This window comes from Pinus tabuliformis, chromosome 5_2 (assembly GCF_031772625.1).
Source record: "Pinus tabuliformis cultivar Carrire ecotype Pingquan chromosome 5_2, CPIR1, whole genome shotgun sequence".
Lineage (NCBI taxonomy): Eukaryota > Viridiplantae > Streptophyta > Pinopsida > Pinales > Pinaceae > Pinus > Pinus tabuliformis.
In genome coordinates this window covers 120637977-120655502 of record NC_142306.1, presented here as the reverse complement: position 1 = coordinate 120655502, position 17526 = coordinate 120637977, and the positions used below count along the sequence as shown (strand labels likewise).

The 17526-nt window shown below is 35.9% G+C and overlaps 3 non-coding genes across 3 annotated transcripts; 2 read left to right on the top strand and 1 right to left on the bottom strand.

Annotated features, from left to right (window-relative positions):
• Positions 1 to 210: 210 nt before the first annotated feature.
• On the top strand, positions 211 to 282 carry TRNAV-GAC (transfer RNA valine (anticodon GAC)). Its single transcript has one exon. It is a non-coding gene; the product is annotated as a tRNA-Val (tRNA).
• Positions 283 to 16485: 16203 nt separating this feature from the next.
• Positions 16486 to 16557, top strand: TRNAN-GUU (transfer RNA asparagine (anticodon GUU)). Its single transcript has one exon. It is a non-coding gene; the product is annotated as a tRNA-Asn (tRNA).
• Positions 16558 to 17133: 576 nt separating this feature from the next.
• On the bottom strand, positions 17134 to 17207 carry TRNAR-ACG (transfer RNA arginine (anticodon ACG)). The gene has a single exon. It is a non-coding gene; the product is annotated as a tRNA-Arg (tRNA).
• Positions 17208 to 17526: the final 319 nt, after the last annotated feature.

The window sequence follows — 17526 nt, the reverse complement described above, 5'->3', positions numbered from 1 at the left end:
TATGTTATGATTCGAATCATTAGGAAATACTACTTTCGACAGGATTCACTCAGAATAGGCTCCAATTTTTTTTTCGTAGTAGTGCGAAAAGAAGGAAGGTCTGGCTTCAAGTTGTTCGAGATAAAATAGTGGGATAGTTGTGTTGAGTCTCTCAACCCTTTGGTAAGTTATTATTCATAAGTCAGTTCTCCTTCCATATGAGAGTAGGGAAGGGATATAACTCAGTGGTAGAGTGTCACCTTGACATGGTGGAAGTCATCAGTTCGAGCCTGATTATCCCTAAACCTAATGTAAGCCCTTCCATATTTTTTGGTCAAAGGTATAGTAGTACTTACATTATCGATCCTCATATATCGCTTCAATCATCAAAGTAGCATGATTGATAGAAAAAATTTCTATTCAATTAAACTCTTTCCTATCCATAACTTTATGGAACTTGGAAATGAAACACCGGAAGAATATTTAAAGCCTTTCACTCAAAATTGGTTGAGATTTCCTCATCTTTTACTATCTTTCCAATTGAAAAGATATTACAATCGAGATTTTGATCCCATTAGTTTAAATTCAGGATATGGCAAGAACACAAACAAGAAGGATGAGATTATCTCGAAGAATCAAGGACCGAGCGAAACTCATTCGGAAAATGATGAGAAATATATCAATTTGAAGATCGATATTTATATGAATATATCATATAAAATATATGAAAATATATCATGAAAATTGACCTTTCAATTTAAATTGGTAGATTCCATTATTATTTTAACGTTTTTGTCGAGAGAATGGATTGATTCAATTTGTAGCATATTTAGATAAAGAATATGCAGAGTTATCTATCTACGAGAGAAATGAATAAATGAAATACATAAGATGTCTTTCACATCACAATATATGAATTAACCCCATTGTTCCTTATGGCAGTTCCAAAAAAGCATACTTCTAGATCAAAAAAAAAAATTTGTAAAAATGTTCGGAAGGGAAAAGCATATCGGGCTGCAATAAAAGATTTTTCTTTAGCTAAATCTATCTCCACCGGTCATTCGAAAAGTTTTTATTGCATAGTCAATGATGATTCCTCTGGATCATCCGAATCAAAATTGACAGCAATTGATTTGGATGATCCGTATCACAACACGAGCGAATATACGACACCACCCTCCAGGACCCTGGAGAACAGTGATGCAAAATCATTTTATTCGAGTACTCCCAAGGGTGGTCGTACAAAAAGGACACAGTCATTAATTAGTTCCACTACAGTACTTTCCTTCAGCCAATCTGGATAAATGATGAATTTATAAACCATTCTTCTATCCATTTTGCCTTCCCACTAGAAAGGGATTAGAGTTAATCCTTTTTTTTAAGGATCCCGAATGAACTTCAGCATTACCATTATGCTACCGAAAATGTAGCATAATCTTATCAACATCCCAATCCATCCATTCCGATCCAAAACTAGGATTAATTTATTATTATTTATAGATAAAGAGAACCTATGGAATCACGCATGGGGATGATATTATTTCATTATGGAATTGCTCATGCATTTCGTAATAGATGCGTGTTATTGCTTTATGGTGAATAATTACTATAGTTTCAGATATCTTGATTCATTCTTCTTCTGTTTCTGCTCCTCCTAATGATTCATCCCCCTATTGGGTCCCATTTTTTCCCTCCTTTATGGTTGGATAAAAAGAAGTGCTCAATCCTTTAGGAGAACTAAAAGTAATCATATTTCTTCGTATCTCTACCATTTATAATGCGTAATGCCCAAACCATTGTGACAGAGATACATAAAAAGAGTTGACTAATCTAGTGCAATTTGATCCTATTGATGAAACCCCCTTCTACATCTTAGTAGCTCAAAATAGGAGCAATTCATTCATTAACAGCTTATAACATAGATATGCGGGTTATATATGGATAACCTGAAAATGAATGTTCCCTGCTTACTATAAGCGGATTTCTTTATTGGCAATGATTTCCTATTTTTGACCACTGGGAATGAGCACACACCTTCTGTCAATAATCTTGGCTATTTGCTTTTCATGGATTTACACTATTCAATTCAAATGGGGAGAAAGTTCAACGTAGATGTGCGAGTCTCATATGTATCTAAAATTGATGGTAATATTAGCCTGTATGTAATATTACAGGGAGCTATAAATATATTTGGATGTCTCCCCTAAAATTGGAAAGTCTAACATGATAATAATCATATGGGAGATCATGGATTAGAAACATAGTTTCGTTCTAGATATGTATATAATCAAACCATCCAATCAAAAAAATTATAAAGTGATGGTATAACCATTTATTGTTTGGAATCTAGCTATTCTGATTCTTCCCATCGTAAGCGAAATAAGCGAAAATTTACATATATTCTTTGTACGATAACGCATGTGACTATTTCCCATTCTCTTTCGGAACAACGAGATCTGAACCCACGACCTCCATCACCCCAAGATGGTGCGCTACCAAGCTGCGCCATGCTCCGTTATAACTATCAACCAACATAAAATTGATTCAAATGTTAATGCCCGAACTTAGATCTTATTTGGACTTATATTATATTCACAGATCACTCCCTCTGCTAGACACGTTCCATAACATTGACGATCTGGTGTAAATAAGCTAGTATGGTCCCTACGAAGTCACCATGGTGAAATTGGTAGACACGCTGCTCTTAGGAAGCAGTGCGAGAGCATCTCGGTTCAAATCCGAGTGGCGGTATTTTTCCAGGAAGATCTCATCAATCACTTCTTCCTATGTAACAATATATGTTCAATCTATTTTCATTGTGATGGATCAATCCTATCTTTCCATCATAGATCTCATTCGGGAATAAAACGAATAAATGAGTTTATTATGATATTCATAACTTTAGAACATATATTGGCTCACATCTCTTTTTCTCTCATTTTGGTTGTCACTCTCATTTATTGGGGAACCTTAGTTTATCGAATTGAAGGACTAAGTAGTTCGGGAGGAAAGGGCATGATAGTTACTTTTCTTTGTACAACGGGATTATTAATTAATCGTTGGCTTTATTCAGGACATTTACCGTTGAGTAATTTGTATGAATCATTCATGTTCCTTTCCTGGAGTTCATCCGTGTTCCATATACTTCTAGAAGTACGGAGTCGAGATGATCGGTGGTTAGGTGCAATCACCGCGCCAAGTGCTATGTTAACTCATGGGTTTGCTACTTTAGGTCTTCCGGAGGAAATGCAACGATCCGGAATGTTAGTACCCGCGCTACAATCTCATTGGTCAATGATGCATGTAAGTATGATATTGTTCAGCTATGCAACCCTTTTATGTGGATCCCTAGCATCCATAGCTCTTCTAGTGATTATGTCCGGAGTAAATAGACAGGTTATTTTTGGTGCGATGGACAATTTATTTTCCCGAGCCATTCTTCCCAATGAAAATTTTTATTCACATGAAAAGCAAAAAAGTGATTTGCAATACACTGTTTATTTTTCATCAACGAATTATCGTAAATGTCAATTGATTAAACAATTAGATCATTGGAGTTATCGTGCGATTGGTCTCGGTTTTTCTCTTTCAACCATAGGTACTCTTTCTGGAGCAATATGGGCCAATGAAGCATGGGGATCTTATTGGAGCTGGGATCCAAAAGAGACTTGGGCATTAATTACTTGGACCATATTCGCAATCTATCTGCATACTAGAATGAATAAGGGTTGGCAGGGTGAGGAACCAGCAAGTGTGGCTTCTTTAGGATTTTTTATAGTTTGGATCCGTTATTTGGGGGTCAATCTATTAGGAATAGGGTTACACAGCTATGGATGGTTGGAACCATAAATGGACCGAATTCCTGGAAGGAAAAGGAAGGATAGATTCGATCCAGTTCTTTTATGTGATTGATAAGTGACATCAATAACTGGTACAAGTTATTTCAAGTAGTGATTATAGAATGATGGAATCACTACTTGAAATAACTTGAACTATATTAGATTCAAATAAAATAGATTCAAATAAAAGAAAGACGAATCCTTCATTTGCTCCATTCCATTAAAATTTAAAAAGATAAAAAATAAAATTGAATAGAGAGAGAACTGGATCAGGCAGGATAAGCACCAATACCTACCTATTATGAGTAGAAAGAGACATATCAAGATGAAAAAATCTCTTGGTCCAGAATCTGTTAAATAAAAGTTCGTCACATTTTCAACTTATGTAGAATATTCAATGTAACATAGACAACAAGTGGATGGGAGTTCATATTGTTCCAATTGCCGCTATTGCAATAACAATGATTCAATTTGAAAGGTCGAAGAATATTCAGTCATTTTTTTTATCGGGAAGAGAATCTCATAGATTCTGCCACAAAACCACTGATTTCCGGCAATGCAAGAGAATCCATTTCAAAACTACTGGACATAGTTGGTATAGACCTACCATTTCTTTCATCAAGAAGAAGAGTACGCATCCTATCGTCACTTGTTCCCGCTAAGAAGAAAAATGTCGCATCAATTGATTCATGAAAGATCATTTTCAGATGGATCCATTGAGACCTGTATCTGTCGTGGAACCGATAATTACAAAACCATATGGGATACTGAAGACTATCCTCCTTTTCCAATTCTGTTGACCAGAGAAGTTGGAGCTGCATAGACAATTTGAACCATTCCTATCATTACCAACCACAGCGAAAAGAAATATAAAATGAGTAGGAGGTAGCATTTCCATGTTTGAATTAACCCATTCCCTTTTTTCAATGGAACTCTGGCTACTGAAGAATACATGTACTATAATAATGTGCTTACCCATGTAGGGTAACCTGGTATGTGAAAAAATTGGCGATTTCATTGTATAAGCGATGAAGAACCCTAAATAGAATACTATTTCTTATCCAATATTCCTGAACCTAATGTTGGTCTATCAAATCTCTAGAGACCTATACTTAAAGCTCCGATTAGCGGAAAGATAGAATTACTCGCAGTGTATTGTGGCCAAATAGAAATGTCTTCCCCCCCCCGTACGGATAGAAGTGGGTGAACGAAAATTTATTCCAGTTCCTGCATAGGAAATAAAGGTATAATATATCGAGGATAATTGGCTACTGTATATTGCTAACATCAGTAAATGCAACAATCGAGGATTTTGAGTAATTGGCCAAGCAACAGAAATGGCCAAAGTGGTAACAAATCCTGTCAAATAGGTCCGATGGAAAATCCATCAATTCCCATTCTCTAATGAAAATCAATAAGTCCAGTTATACTCTTTATTCTTTCAATTGGATCAATAATTTATCAAATTGGAAATGGTAATGGACGGAATGTATATATAATGAAAAGGAGTTAGAGTAAACAAATACCTAGAGTATACCATCGAATCAGATCATTCCCTCCTTCTATGGGTGGGAAATAATGGGACTAAGGAACCCCAGATATAGGCGAACCAACAATTATAGTTGAGCGAGCCAAGGTAATTCGCTCATTATAGAAGATACTTTGCATCTCCACTGATTGATAAAAACCCATACTTGAGATCTTGGATCAAGTATGGGTTTTTATCAATCAGTGGATAAAAAAAATATTAATATGAAATGAATTTAACCTTTTTTATTGTGCATATTGATCAGTAAGCTAGACCCATACTGCGCGTTGTCTCATGCCATAAATAAACACGTACACTCAAGAAATCTGTTGGACAAGCGGATTCACACCGCTTACAACCTGCGCAGTCTTCTGTTCTTGGAGCAGAAGCAATTTGCTTAGCTTTACATCCTTCCCAAGGTATCATTTCCAATACATCTGTGGGACAAGCTCGTACGCATTGGGTACAACCAATACATGTATCATAAATTTTGACCGAATGTGCCATTGGATCTCCATTAGTTAGTAAAAAGTTTTAATTTGATAAGATCATATATAGCCAAATCTTCTAATATATGCCCAATAAAGATGGCTAATAACGGGATATTATGAATATAAAACGAATCAATAATTGTAATCTCCATTATATTTGGAACCGATCTATATTTTTTGGATCATTTTGATCCCTCCAGATCACCCCATATATGGTCCAATCATGACAGGTAATTTTCCTAATGATTTTTATATGGATCAATCATGTTTTTGATCGACCGTAATACTATAGAGATTTTGATAGATTCTGGTCATATAGAATAGATATATCTTCTGAGATATACCTTATTTTTTGATAAGGTATAGATATACCGATATACGATACTTCATCACCATTTCGACAAATGAAATTGATCGATACGAATTGATTATATGATACGATGTCAGTAGCTGATAAAATAGCTGTTTCAGCGTCTACAATAGCTATAACAAAGATCGATAAGATGCCCCTGGCCGGCTATATTTTAAGATAATCCGAATATGCTACTGAATTTGAATCGACCGTATGCAGTATTGGCGACACATAAGTGCTCTAACCATGTTTCGACTCGTAATACCAATAGATAATGAAGAAAGCACCTCGAACTCGAATAAGTGTATGCTCGAGCATAATAGATCAACCCCTTATACCTTTATCTTCTCAGATACAAAAGTTATATTTAGTTTTTTATTTTCCATTATCTAATGATCTTCTATTATAAGATCAGGAATAGAATTATACTTCTCATCATACTTATTAGACGAAAAAGATATCCAGGTGGATTCATTATGTGCGCGAGAATTTCCAATATTCTGACTCATGATCGCATTCACTAAAAAAAAAAAGTGACCTTATCCACATACCTAATCGGATTGAAATATTTGTATTTCAATGGATCTGGGAATTACATGAACTGGTCTATAATTCCATTGGTTGATAATAGACTCTGATCAATAATACATGTGACATTCTTAATCAAATTATAAATATCTTGATCCTCATTTATGATCCTTCCGGAAAAAAGGTATGGTCTCGACCCATCGGTCCTCTCTGATCGAATCCAAACTGAATCTGAAGAATTGGTAGAAATTATTTAATCGGTTAGAATGTTCGTCCATAGTTCCTTCGGACAGACAAGTTAAACTTTGAATTGTTTTAATTCTCGAATCTTCGATCACCGATATTGGTAAATGCCCCGGAGCAATATAATCATAATTTCATTCATGACGATCATACATAGGTTGGAATTTCATATTCTTCAATCATAAAAAGAAAATTTGATGAACAATACTCAACACAATTTCCACAAAAGATGCAAATTCCAGAATAAATACTATAAATTACCAATCGTTCGTTTTTCCAATCAACAACAGGTGGATTAATCAGGCATAAACGCATACTCCACAAGCAATACTTTGAAAGAATCCGAAGTGTATTCATCCACGAAATCGAGGATGGGAGATCCATTTTTTATAAGGAGATTTAATAGTCATAGGTAAACGATTCATGTGATATAATGATTATGCATCATTCGCATACCTGTAGCAGAAATAGATCATATATCATGTCCCTATCTCCAAAAATAGAAGAGAATGGAGTTTTTGGAAAATATAAGAATAAAAAGTTTGAGCATCGATATTCGCCATGAAAAAAACCAGGCTATAAAAAAAAACTATACGACCCAACTTTAGCATAATCACTCTGCTATAGCTAGCCCTTTGGGATACATATTTCCCGATCGATCTTTTCGGCGCATTTACCTTTATTGCCTCTGCGAACATAGTAGCGCAATAATCCCATTGCGTTACATAGGGGAGATATTGTTCGGTTCTAAACAATTTGCTTCCTACCCCCCCTATGTAAATAATCTGATAGAGGTTCACAGCCAATAAAACTTTACCATCTAGCAATAAGTCGAAGAACAACGTGTATCGATGGATAATGAGGACCCATACTTACCATCAGGGGGTCTTTCAGCAAGCATGATCATGTGTAACCCCTCTTCGATTCGTTTTATAAATGAGAAAAATAAAAACAAAAAACAACGACTGGATCCTGGATCTCTAAAAATTGGATTGGAATTGAAAACTTCGAAATTAACGGGTTTTTAGCCCACGGATACCCAATTGACCAATTAAATCATCGTAACGAAGTTTATCCCTCTTGGATAGATAAACCAGAAGTTGCTTACGTTTGCTCAAAATTTTCCACAAACCCCTTTGGGATGAATAGTCTCTTCCGTGCAATTGCAGATGCTGGGTAAGTCTTAGGACCCGATTGGTTAAATAAAATACCTGAGATTCAACAGATCCTCTCTATTTATCGGGAATCAGATATGAACTAATGGACAAATTATTGATCATAAAGAAAACACAAATTTTTCTAGGGCTTAATTTTTTTCAAGTCAGAAAAAAGAATTAGATCCATTCTTTCATTTTCATGGTTCATATAATAATTATGATTCGTTCCATCCGACCATTTAAGAAAAAATGGCCGGATTCTTCCTATCTTCTTGGAGGAACATCTGGTTTTAACCTATGGCAAAATATGATAAAATATGTAGAATCTTTTCACATTGATGAAACGGAACGAACAGATTGGTTCAATTTTTGCCATATCCTGAAACTCCATTGAATCAATCCATTCTTTTTTTTTACGAAAACGTTTAATTATTTGTGTTGTATCTACGCTAAGATGTTGGTCTCTTCCCATGAGTTCTTCATCATTTTGTATGTCTTTTCCATGGAAAATCCTACATGATCATTCTCCAGATCAAACCGATTCAAGATTCGAAATTCTCTACGACATTTTGGAAGCAAAATATCTTCTAAATTGAGGGAACTAAAAATCTTTTTTTCATCCCCCAGAATTTTCCCGCGTTGCACAGATCCATCATAAAAATCTCCATCTATCCATTCTCCGGCTCTTTTTTAAACTTCAATGAAATACTTACGATTTTATACATCAGGAATTGGTCATCCACTATGCTTGATAAACGATATGGTTGGAAGACCATTATTTTCTTATCTTCCCTTATTTCATTGTCATTGCGTACCTTTCCCTGAACATTCCTCTGAAGAGCAAGTTCTTTCGATATTTTATTTGCACTGCTATTCTTCTGAATAGCAATGCAAAAGTCCATTAGACTCAGGTCAATATTTCCCTCTTAGATCCGAAGATATGTTCCCGGATCCTTCATTCTGGACATAACCCTGCAAATATTCCCCAGATAGAAGAAACGTTTTTTCCCTAGAACGTCTACTACTTTGCATTGAAAAAGACCTTTATTAGTTTTTTTCTTTCCATCAGTTTGTTGATCTTCTACTTGACCATCTTGATCTTGACCATCTTGATGTTCTACTTGACCATCTTCTACTTGTTTGTTCTTAACATTTGATCTAATACCTATTATTTGTTCTAGAACATTTGTTGTTTCCTTCCGTTCTTCTTCCTCTATCTTTTTCCGCTCTCGTTCTTCCCGTAAAAGTGAATTTCCTGGTATGAATTTCGATTTAGTTTCATAATATATGTTCTTTATTCCCGAAAGTTCCGGGAATAACCAGAAATTGAGATCTAATTGGGATATTCTCTTCTCGATTTTCGGAGAATCCATAATGCCAACATTTTCTCTTCGCGTCTCGTCAATCCCCTGTTCATTCGTAATAAGATCAATATTTTTCTTTTGCCTGTCAATACTTGTTGTATGATCGTAATCACAAGAACGTATAGCATCGTAAATATCAACAGTAGAACGAGAACCACTCACGATATTGAAATCGGCACCCTTCCAATCCTCCTTAATAATATCATTAATAAACTTTTCCTTAAGAATTCCTTCATGATCGGTAATGTCCCGCTCATCTGGTATAGCAGGTTGTACTGGTGGTCCAGGAATATCTGTCAAATTGAGAATATCCGAACCTTTTGTAGAATTGAGATAACTATATGATAAGAGATCGTATCTGTAACGTTTGTTCATTTTCCGAAGTAGTCCCAAAAAAGGTTCCATCACAGTCGAAAATATAGAATCTTCTTGTTATTCATAAGGAACGAATCGTTCTTCATAACACGTACATTGCTTATTTACTATATTTCTACATTTATTTGGGTTTATCCTAGACCATATCTGTGGGGATAAATTGTACCGGTCAAAACATCTCAACCATTGTTTCCAGTCATTCTCTTTCAGATCTTGTGGTTTTTCGTGATCCAATATTCTTTGTATACCTAATGCCCTTATTTGCCATATCTTGTGAAATATATATGCTTGGGACATTGAGAACATGTTTCGATCAGGATGAATTTCAAAATCATGTATTTTTTCGTTGATTGAATAGTAGTTGGTAATTTTACCTCTATTGATTCTTGAAATATCTTTATTGATAATGAATATTCGTCCGTAAATTGTTGTTATATTCCTCATGGATCAAATCCAAGCGGATTGAATCCAAAATTTGATATTTGACGCAATGAAATTAATAACACTTGGTAAGAGATCTCGGTCCATTCTTTGGTCCATTCTTTTGATAAAAAAATTCATTGAATAGAACCTTTTTCGGATTAATTGTACACTTTTATTTCGAAATAAACCAGGTATTCGCCGAATCTGAACCAATCGTTTTTTTAATGTTGATCCCAATATGTTAAAACTTCCCTTTGATCTGGTATGAATCGCTTAATCCACCAAAGACATTCCAGTTATAGGAGAGCTATTTATGATCGTGATAGATTCGATCCGCTCTTTCATTCTGGTCGTCCAATCATCTTGATCTTTCACATTAATTGTTTTGGTTTCATATCCAAATTGATCATTAACTTCGGATGAATCATTTGCACTACCCATAGGGGTAGTCTCACTTAGTAATTTATTTTGTATCCGGTCATTAAGTTCACTCTTGTCTATATATCCAACTCGTGGAACGCGTCTTATTCCTATAGATCCCATCAATTGTCTCTTCACTTTTTTGAAGATGGGTTTAAAAATTTGGAAAAAATTCCTAGCTTTGAGTTTGGATCACCGAAAGGTATGTCAGTTTCTAATCCAAAGGTCGTTAAATAACTCCAATGCAATCTTTTTGCAGATTGGGGTTTGGATCTATGCCAAGGCTTCAAACGAAAAGGAAATAGAAGCTTTATCTGCATACCTTGTGTTTCCCATTTGTCTGGGAATGTTTTTTCAGACAATTCGGTACCATCAGAAGCACATATGACATGCATTTCTCTCCTCATTTCTTCCCAATCTTTGTAAAATTCGGGGACTTGAAATAATAAAATACGACCCATATTTTTGGCTATAATAAGTGATGGTAATATAATATTTTTTCTAATATTTGCTTGATCCATTAATAATAAACCTCTGAAATAGTGCAATTCTAGCCACGTTAAACATAAGGACTCAGCAATTGTCTGCTGGGATAATGGATCTTCGACTCTCTGGATTTTTTCCCTAACTTCTTCCTCGATTTGTTCCTTATCCACTCTACTAGAATCGAACGTGTCATAATAATCTTTAGGATAAGCAGGTATTTCTTTTCTTTTCAAAAAGAAAAGGGAATGTACATTCAATTGTATCCTCTTCCATATCATAATTTTCCGTCTTTTAGCACGTATGGATCCTTGGATTAAGTTCTGACGATAATCTGCCTTGGCAGAATAATGGTTTTGAACTACTCCTATTCGTCTTTTCCCAATATCAAAGGTCATTGTATCTTTGACCTTTCTTGAAAGAATCCTATTCGATGATAATAGAACTGGGTCTACGTCATCATATTCACCTATCATCAAACCAGATGACCATTGAGGCACATGTTTCCGAATTTCTCTAATTTGGAGAGGTTCATTTAATAGTATTTCCCTGTAAAGGGCAATAAAATCTTTCTTTTCCATTGAATCACGCCTATCCGGAGGTATAATCCTGCAAGACATTCGTAGTATTGTCCACTCATATTGTGCCAAACACTCGAAAAGGAAACACAAATTCTCGTAAACGAAAAGATATTCCTTCTTAAACATATAAAGAATCAATTCCATTTTTATGATACCTGCGGGCGAAGGTTTTATAAGATGGTCAAATCGGGTGTAAGCATAAACTAAATAGTTTGTGTAGATCAGTCCATTACATCTAGCTATTTGCCGTGGGATATTTATATTGGATGATCTCAAGGCTAATGCCAACCAATATGGTGGATTTATTTCTGGGATCTGGATCATATCAGAGAACATTTTCAATTTAAATCTATTTAAAGCATATTTGGGTTGAGGAGTTCTGGGATTAGAGGATATAGTGACCGGGACAAGCGAACGAATAGTATCTGTAGGTAAGGGCTCCCAGGGTAGTGGAAAGCTTTTGTGTTCCAATTCCTGCCAAAGATAAGAGATATGGTACCCATACCCAAGTGGATCATTCGGGAATCCCTCTTTAGGGCCTTTCATAGATATCTCTATGAAATCCGAAAGATTCGAAATGATCGAATCGTTCAGCATTTGGGGGGACTCAAATTGGTTTATTGTTCCATGGAATGCCCCATTAAGGAATGGATCATACATTTTAGTAAAAGAATCCCCCTTAGAATTGGAGAATTTCACTCTCCTTTCTATAACATTTTCAGCGGGAGATCCATGGCTTAGAGCTTTCACTCGATCCAAAAATTCATTCCCTAAAGAATCTCTTTTTCTTTTCATGGTATGATTCCATCTATAATAAGGATCCTCAGATGAGCAAGAAGTATATAAAAAAACTCTATATTCACCGAGCTTTTCCCCAAGGACCAATACACTAGGTAAAAACGTAAAAGAGATTCTTTTTTTCCATCACTTCAGTATGCACCAAAAAAATATTGAGAGACTTCAGTCCTCACAGGACCTAGTCGAGTAAATGGGCTATTTCCAATATATCATATCGGTTGATAAACCCTATTATGATCAAAGCACATAATGGGCCATGGTTTCTGCCAGAAGAACTTTTCTTCTTTTATAAGTTCTTGAAGTTTTTGTGGATCTATAGCCACAGAGCGGTTTTTTCTAGCCATAGCCACGGAGCGTTCATCTCTAGCCATAGTCACAGAGCGGCCATTTTTGTCTTCATAATTTTTACCTTTAAGAAAAGGTAATGGGGCTCTACCCAAATAGAACGAACAATAACAAAGAATAAGTAAACTAAAGGTTCGATTGATATAATGTCTTAATAATGTATTATCGATAAGTGAATTACGATCTATACGGAAAGATACCCATTTTATAAAAATTGTTAATAGAATATGACCGCCCAACCAACCGCAAAGACCACTTATCATAAAGGATATACTAGGGCTGTAACGAAAAAGAAAGAGGTTCACCAGTCTTGTTAATACGATATTTTCTAAAAGAAGGGGATTCAACAATTGAAGAATTAGACCATCCATAAATAGACTTAGAACTTTTGGATTGTTGATCGAATTCATGAGGTGCGGAGATTCAGAACTTGAAGGTTTGTCCATTATTTGGAAAAAACGAAAGAACATATATGGTACGACTAATAAAGTTATTGCATAAGGTTTCCACAGCGCTGCATAGATGGGCGAATAATACATGGATAAAAATCCTATTAATTGTCCCGTAATAGAACCACTTATGGCTATTATACCATAGCCAGGTTTTCCCAAAAGGAAGGATCTCGTGGAATAGATTTTAGAGGGACCAAAAGGCAATGTAGCAAGAAATCCATAATATAGCCCAAATATGATGATCGGACCTGAAACTTCTACCCATGAGGATAATGGACCCAATAGTAGACCAAGTACTTTTATCATATTAAAACTCCCTTTGATCTTGATCAAAGAATTATTTTGATAAATTTATGATTTTATCATATATATTATTTCTAAGTATAGAAATAGGTTTTATATTATATAAAGAAATATTCGATTTAACATAATTGATTTATAAGAAATATTCTAATATCTGGATATTGCATATGCTATTAATATATATTATCTGTTATCTTATTTAACATGAGTACTGGTATATAACTCGTTGTTCTTTCGAACCAGGGTGGTCCGATCCAAGTTATCTAAATTTTCGTTACATCATAGAGGTCGAGTAACCAACTCGAGTACATCTCTCACATTGGCAAATCCATGAATCTGGGCAAAAGTAAATTCAACTGACCATTTAGTACCAATTCCTCTCACCCCTAACGGGTTAGCATGAGCCATTCCAGTGATGGCTAAGTCAGGTTGTAGCTTGCGCATACGTCGTATCTGATTCGAATTGTCTGGTTTCTCTACAATTCGTGGTATGGGCATACACATTCTTATACCAATTTCATAAACGATCATACCACATCTAATTAAGAATCTGACTATAGATATTTCTATTAGATTATCTCCCATGAAAAAGATAGATTTTCCGCGTACCAAATCAAGATAATCTTTTAAACTCTCCCATATTTGTTCCTCTCTTTCCTCCAGACTCTGGGCCTCAATACCAAATACAGTACAAATCCTTTCAATCCAAGCACGCGTTCTGTCCGGACCAATAGGAAAAGGAGCTACGATTAATTCGCATTTTTTTCGTCTTATCAAAGTTGTTGTTGTACGACTAAGAAATGGGTTAACCCCACAAACATAAACTCCATCACCCAGTGATGGAAGATCGGCATATCTCTGAGCGGGCAACCAACCTGATACCTTGATGAATTGGCATCTTAATTTTGTATCAAGTTGAGAAACCAAATTCGAGGGTAAAGACCCAAAAATAACTAAGGGAGGATGATTTGCATATTCCACCAAATTCTTTTCCTTCAGAAGAGGAAAAGGGAATAATTTTGTTTTAGTTTCTTTTGATTCACCAATGGGGAATTCTTGGTCTGGAAAACGATGTGCCATTACAGCTAAGACAGTATCTTCCCCCTGAGTAAAAGCATAATCCAGTCCATTTGCTCTTGCCACTAGAATTGGTACTCCAATTTCATATTCCAATTTGGGTGCCATACCTTCCAAATCCATTTTTATTATTTCTGTAGTACAGGTGCCTATCCATATGATGACGCTGGGGTCTCTATCTTTTCTTATCCGAATACAAAGCGTTTTCAATTCCTCATAATCGTTCAAATGGGCTGATATATCTCCTTCTTCTAATTCTGCCATTGCATAGCGGGGTTCTGCAAAAATCATAACTCCAAGTGCATTTTGGAGAAAATAACCACATGTTTTTGTGCCCACTACCAAAAAGAAACTGTCTTCAATCTTTTGATACAACCAGGATACACAGCTAATAGGACAAAAGCTATGATAATTGCCCGTTTCACATTCAAGCGTTATAGTTTCAACAATTTTTGTCGACATAATAGGGAGGGAATAAAAGGCTAAGGATAAATAAGGAAAAGAAATAATGAATAAAAAGACTAGTAACACAAAAGAATGATAACAAGAAATAATAAAATTGTCAACAAATTGACAACAAATTGTGGAGAAGTGGAGAAATTGTTGATTCTAAATCCTCGTAAACCCAAGTAAATTTTCCTTATTATTTTTTTTTGTCCCCCACCACCAATGGGATTTAGATAAAGATCAGAGAGTAAACTGAATAATTCCCGATCTGGAATCTCTTTTAGGACAATACCTTCTGGTTGGGACAATATTTGATCTTCTATGCCTAGATAATAATTACAAACATAGTTAAGGGATGGTTCAGATCTAACCATTTCAAATAAGGTTTTATCCTTTACTCTGGAAACTCAGATATCCTCAATAATATGTAATACTTCTATTACGGGCATTGGACAGGCTTCTACATATTTATTTATAAGATCTCTTCTAGATGTACGATTTCCCACCAAGCCTGCTAATCGGAGTGGATGTGTACGAGCTTTTTCCCTTATAGAGGTAGTAATACGATTAGCTGCAAATAATGCATCAAATCCATTATCTGTAATAATAACACAATAATCTGCATAGTTCAATGGAGTGGCAAAACCTCCACAGACCACGTCACCTAATACATCGAATAATATAATATCATATTCGTAAAATGCATTTAATTCTTTTAACAACTTTACAATTTCTCCCACCACATATCCTCCACACCCGGCTTCTGCGGGTGGACCCCCTACTTCCACACAATCCACCCCTCCATAACCCTTGTGAATTACATCTTCGGACCAAATATCCTCATAATGATAATCCTTGGATTGTAAAGTATCTATAATTGTAGGTATTAGAAATCCTATAAGAGTAAAAGTACTATCGTGTTTGGGATCATACCCAATCTGTAACACTTTTTGACCATGTCTCGCTAGAGCGACTGAGATATTACAACTAGTTGTTGATTTACCGATTCCGCCTTTCCCGTAAACTGCTATTTTCACCGCCAATCCTCCTTTATCTAAATCTAAAAGTTATCTCTTTATTTCAAGGTTCTATATAATCGAATTATTCTTTTTTTAAGTAATACCTAATATTGAATGGTAGCAATAATTATAGATCCTATTGTATTTATAGGTCAATACCTCTAGGGTGGGGTGTCCAAGAGTTGATAAAAAACCTTATTGAGTTTCTCGTTTATACATTGATGATCATGGGTCGGTCCAAAGAACAAGAATCTTGCCCATATATGGGAACCCTCCATTGTTCCTCAGTAGCTCAGTGGTAGAGCGGTCGGCTGTTAACTGATTGGTCGTAGGTTCGAATCCTACTTGGGGAGATCCGTTTTATTCAAAATAAAGCTCGTTTTTACCATTAGGAGTAAGTCAAATGTTACTTGTCCTTGTTCATAAGATATGAATGCACAATCACCACAGGATCAAGATAGGAGTCGTCCGGGAAAGGCAAAATGGAAACAACGGTCTCTTCGAAATACTGAAAAGTTCGGAGAAACAAATCCATTGTTCTCCTGATGTGATGACATTTTGAGAGCTGAAGGTGAAGAGGCCTCTATTTGCTCGACCCATTACTAGTCACTTGACCCGTTACCAGCTGTTAGAACTATAAGTTCGTTCCCTGGAAGTCAGAATTGGATCCCTGCATGCTGTCAATTTATTTTCCCTCATATTTTCCCTCGGATTTGGAAGAATCTCTCGTTCTATAACCCTAATCTAAATCTAATAATGAGGAAGATTTATAGGAGGTCAGACACAAATATGCTGGTTACTCTCGGATGTACTGGGTATCATTTTTGATAAATGACCCTTTCTGAAGACTAAGTTCCATAGCTTTGCATCCGCTATCCCAATCATAACCTCCCTACCCCCGAAAGGCCTCCCTTTTGTCCCCTTTTGGGTGGGCAAGGAGGGATTCGAACCCCCGACACCGTGGTTCGTAGCCACGTGCTCTAATCCTCTGAGCTACAGGCCCCGTCTCCGCTGGATTCGTTCCCAGGAGTCCCTCCCAAAAGGAAGGGATTCCTCTCTTCAGGGTAAGAGGATGCAGAAGCAAATTTATCGCATCGCTATGAGCGAGCGCAGGTATTGCGTTTCAAATAAAAGTAAAGTGTGGAGTGGGAAAGAAAATATGCAAGAAATGGGTTTCAAAGAAGACGACCTTCTAATGAGAAGAGGCATTAATCTTTTTATCATCCTAGAACCAAGTTATTTTCCCGCAGGGCTTCCCCTACAGTATCGTCACTGCAGTCAAGTTTAACCACCAAGTTCGGGATGGGTTGGTGTGGTTCCTC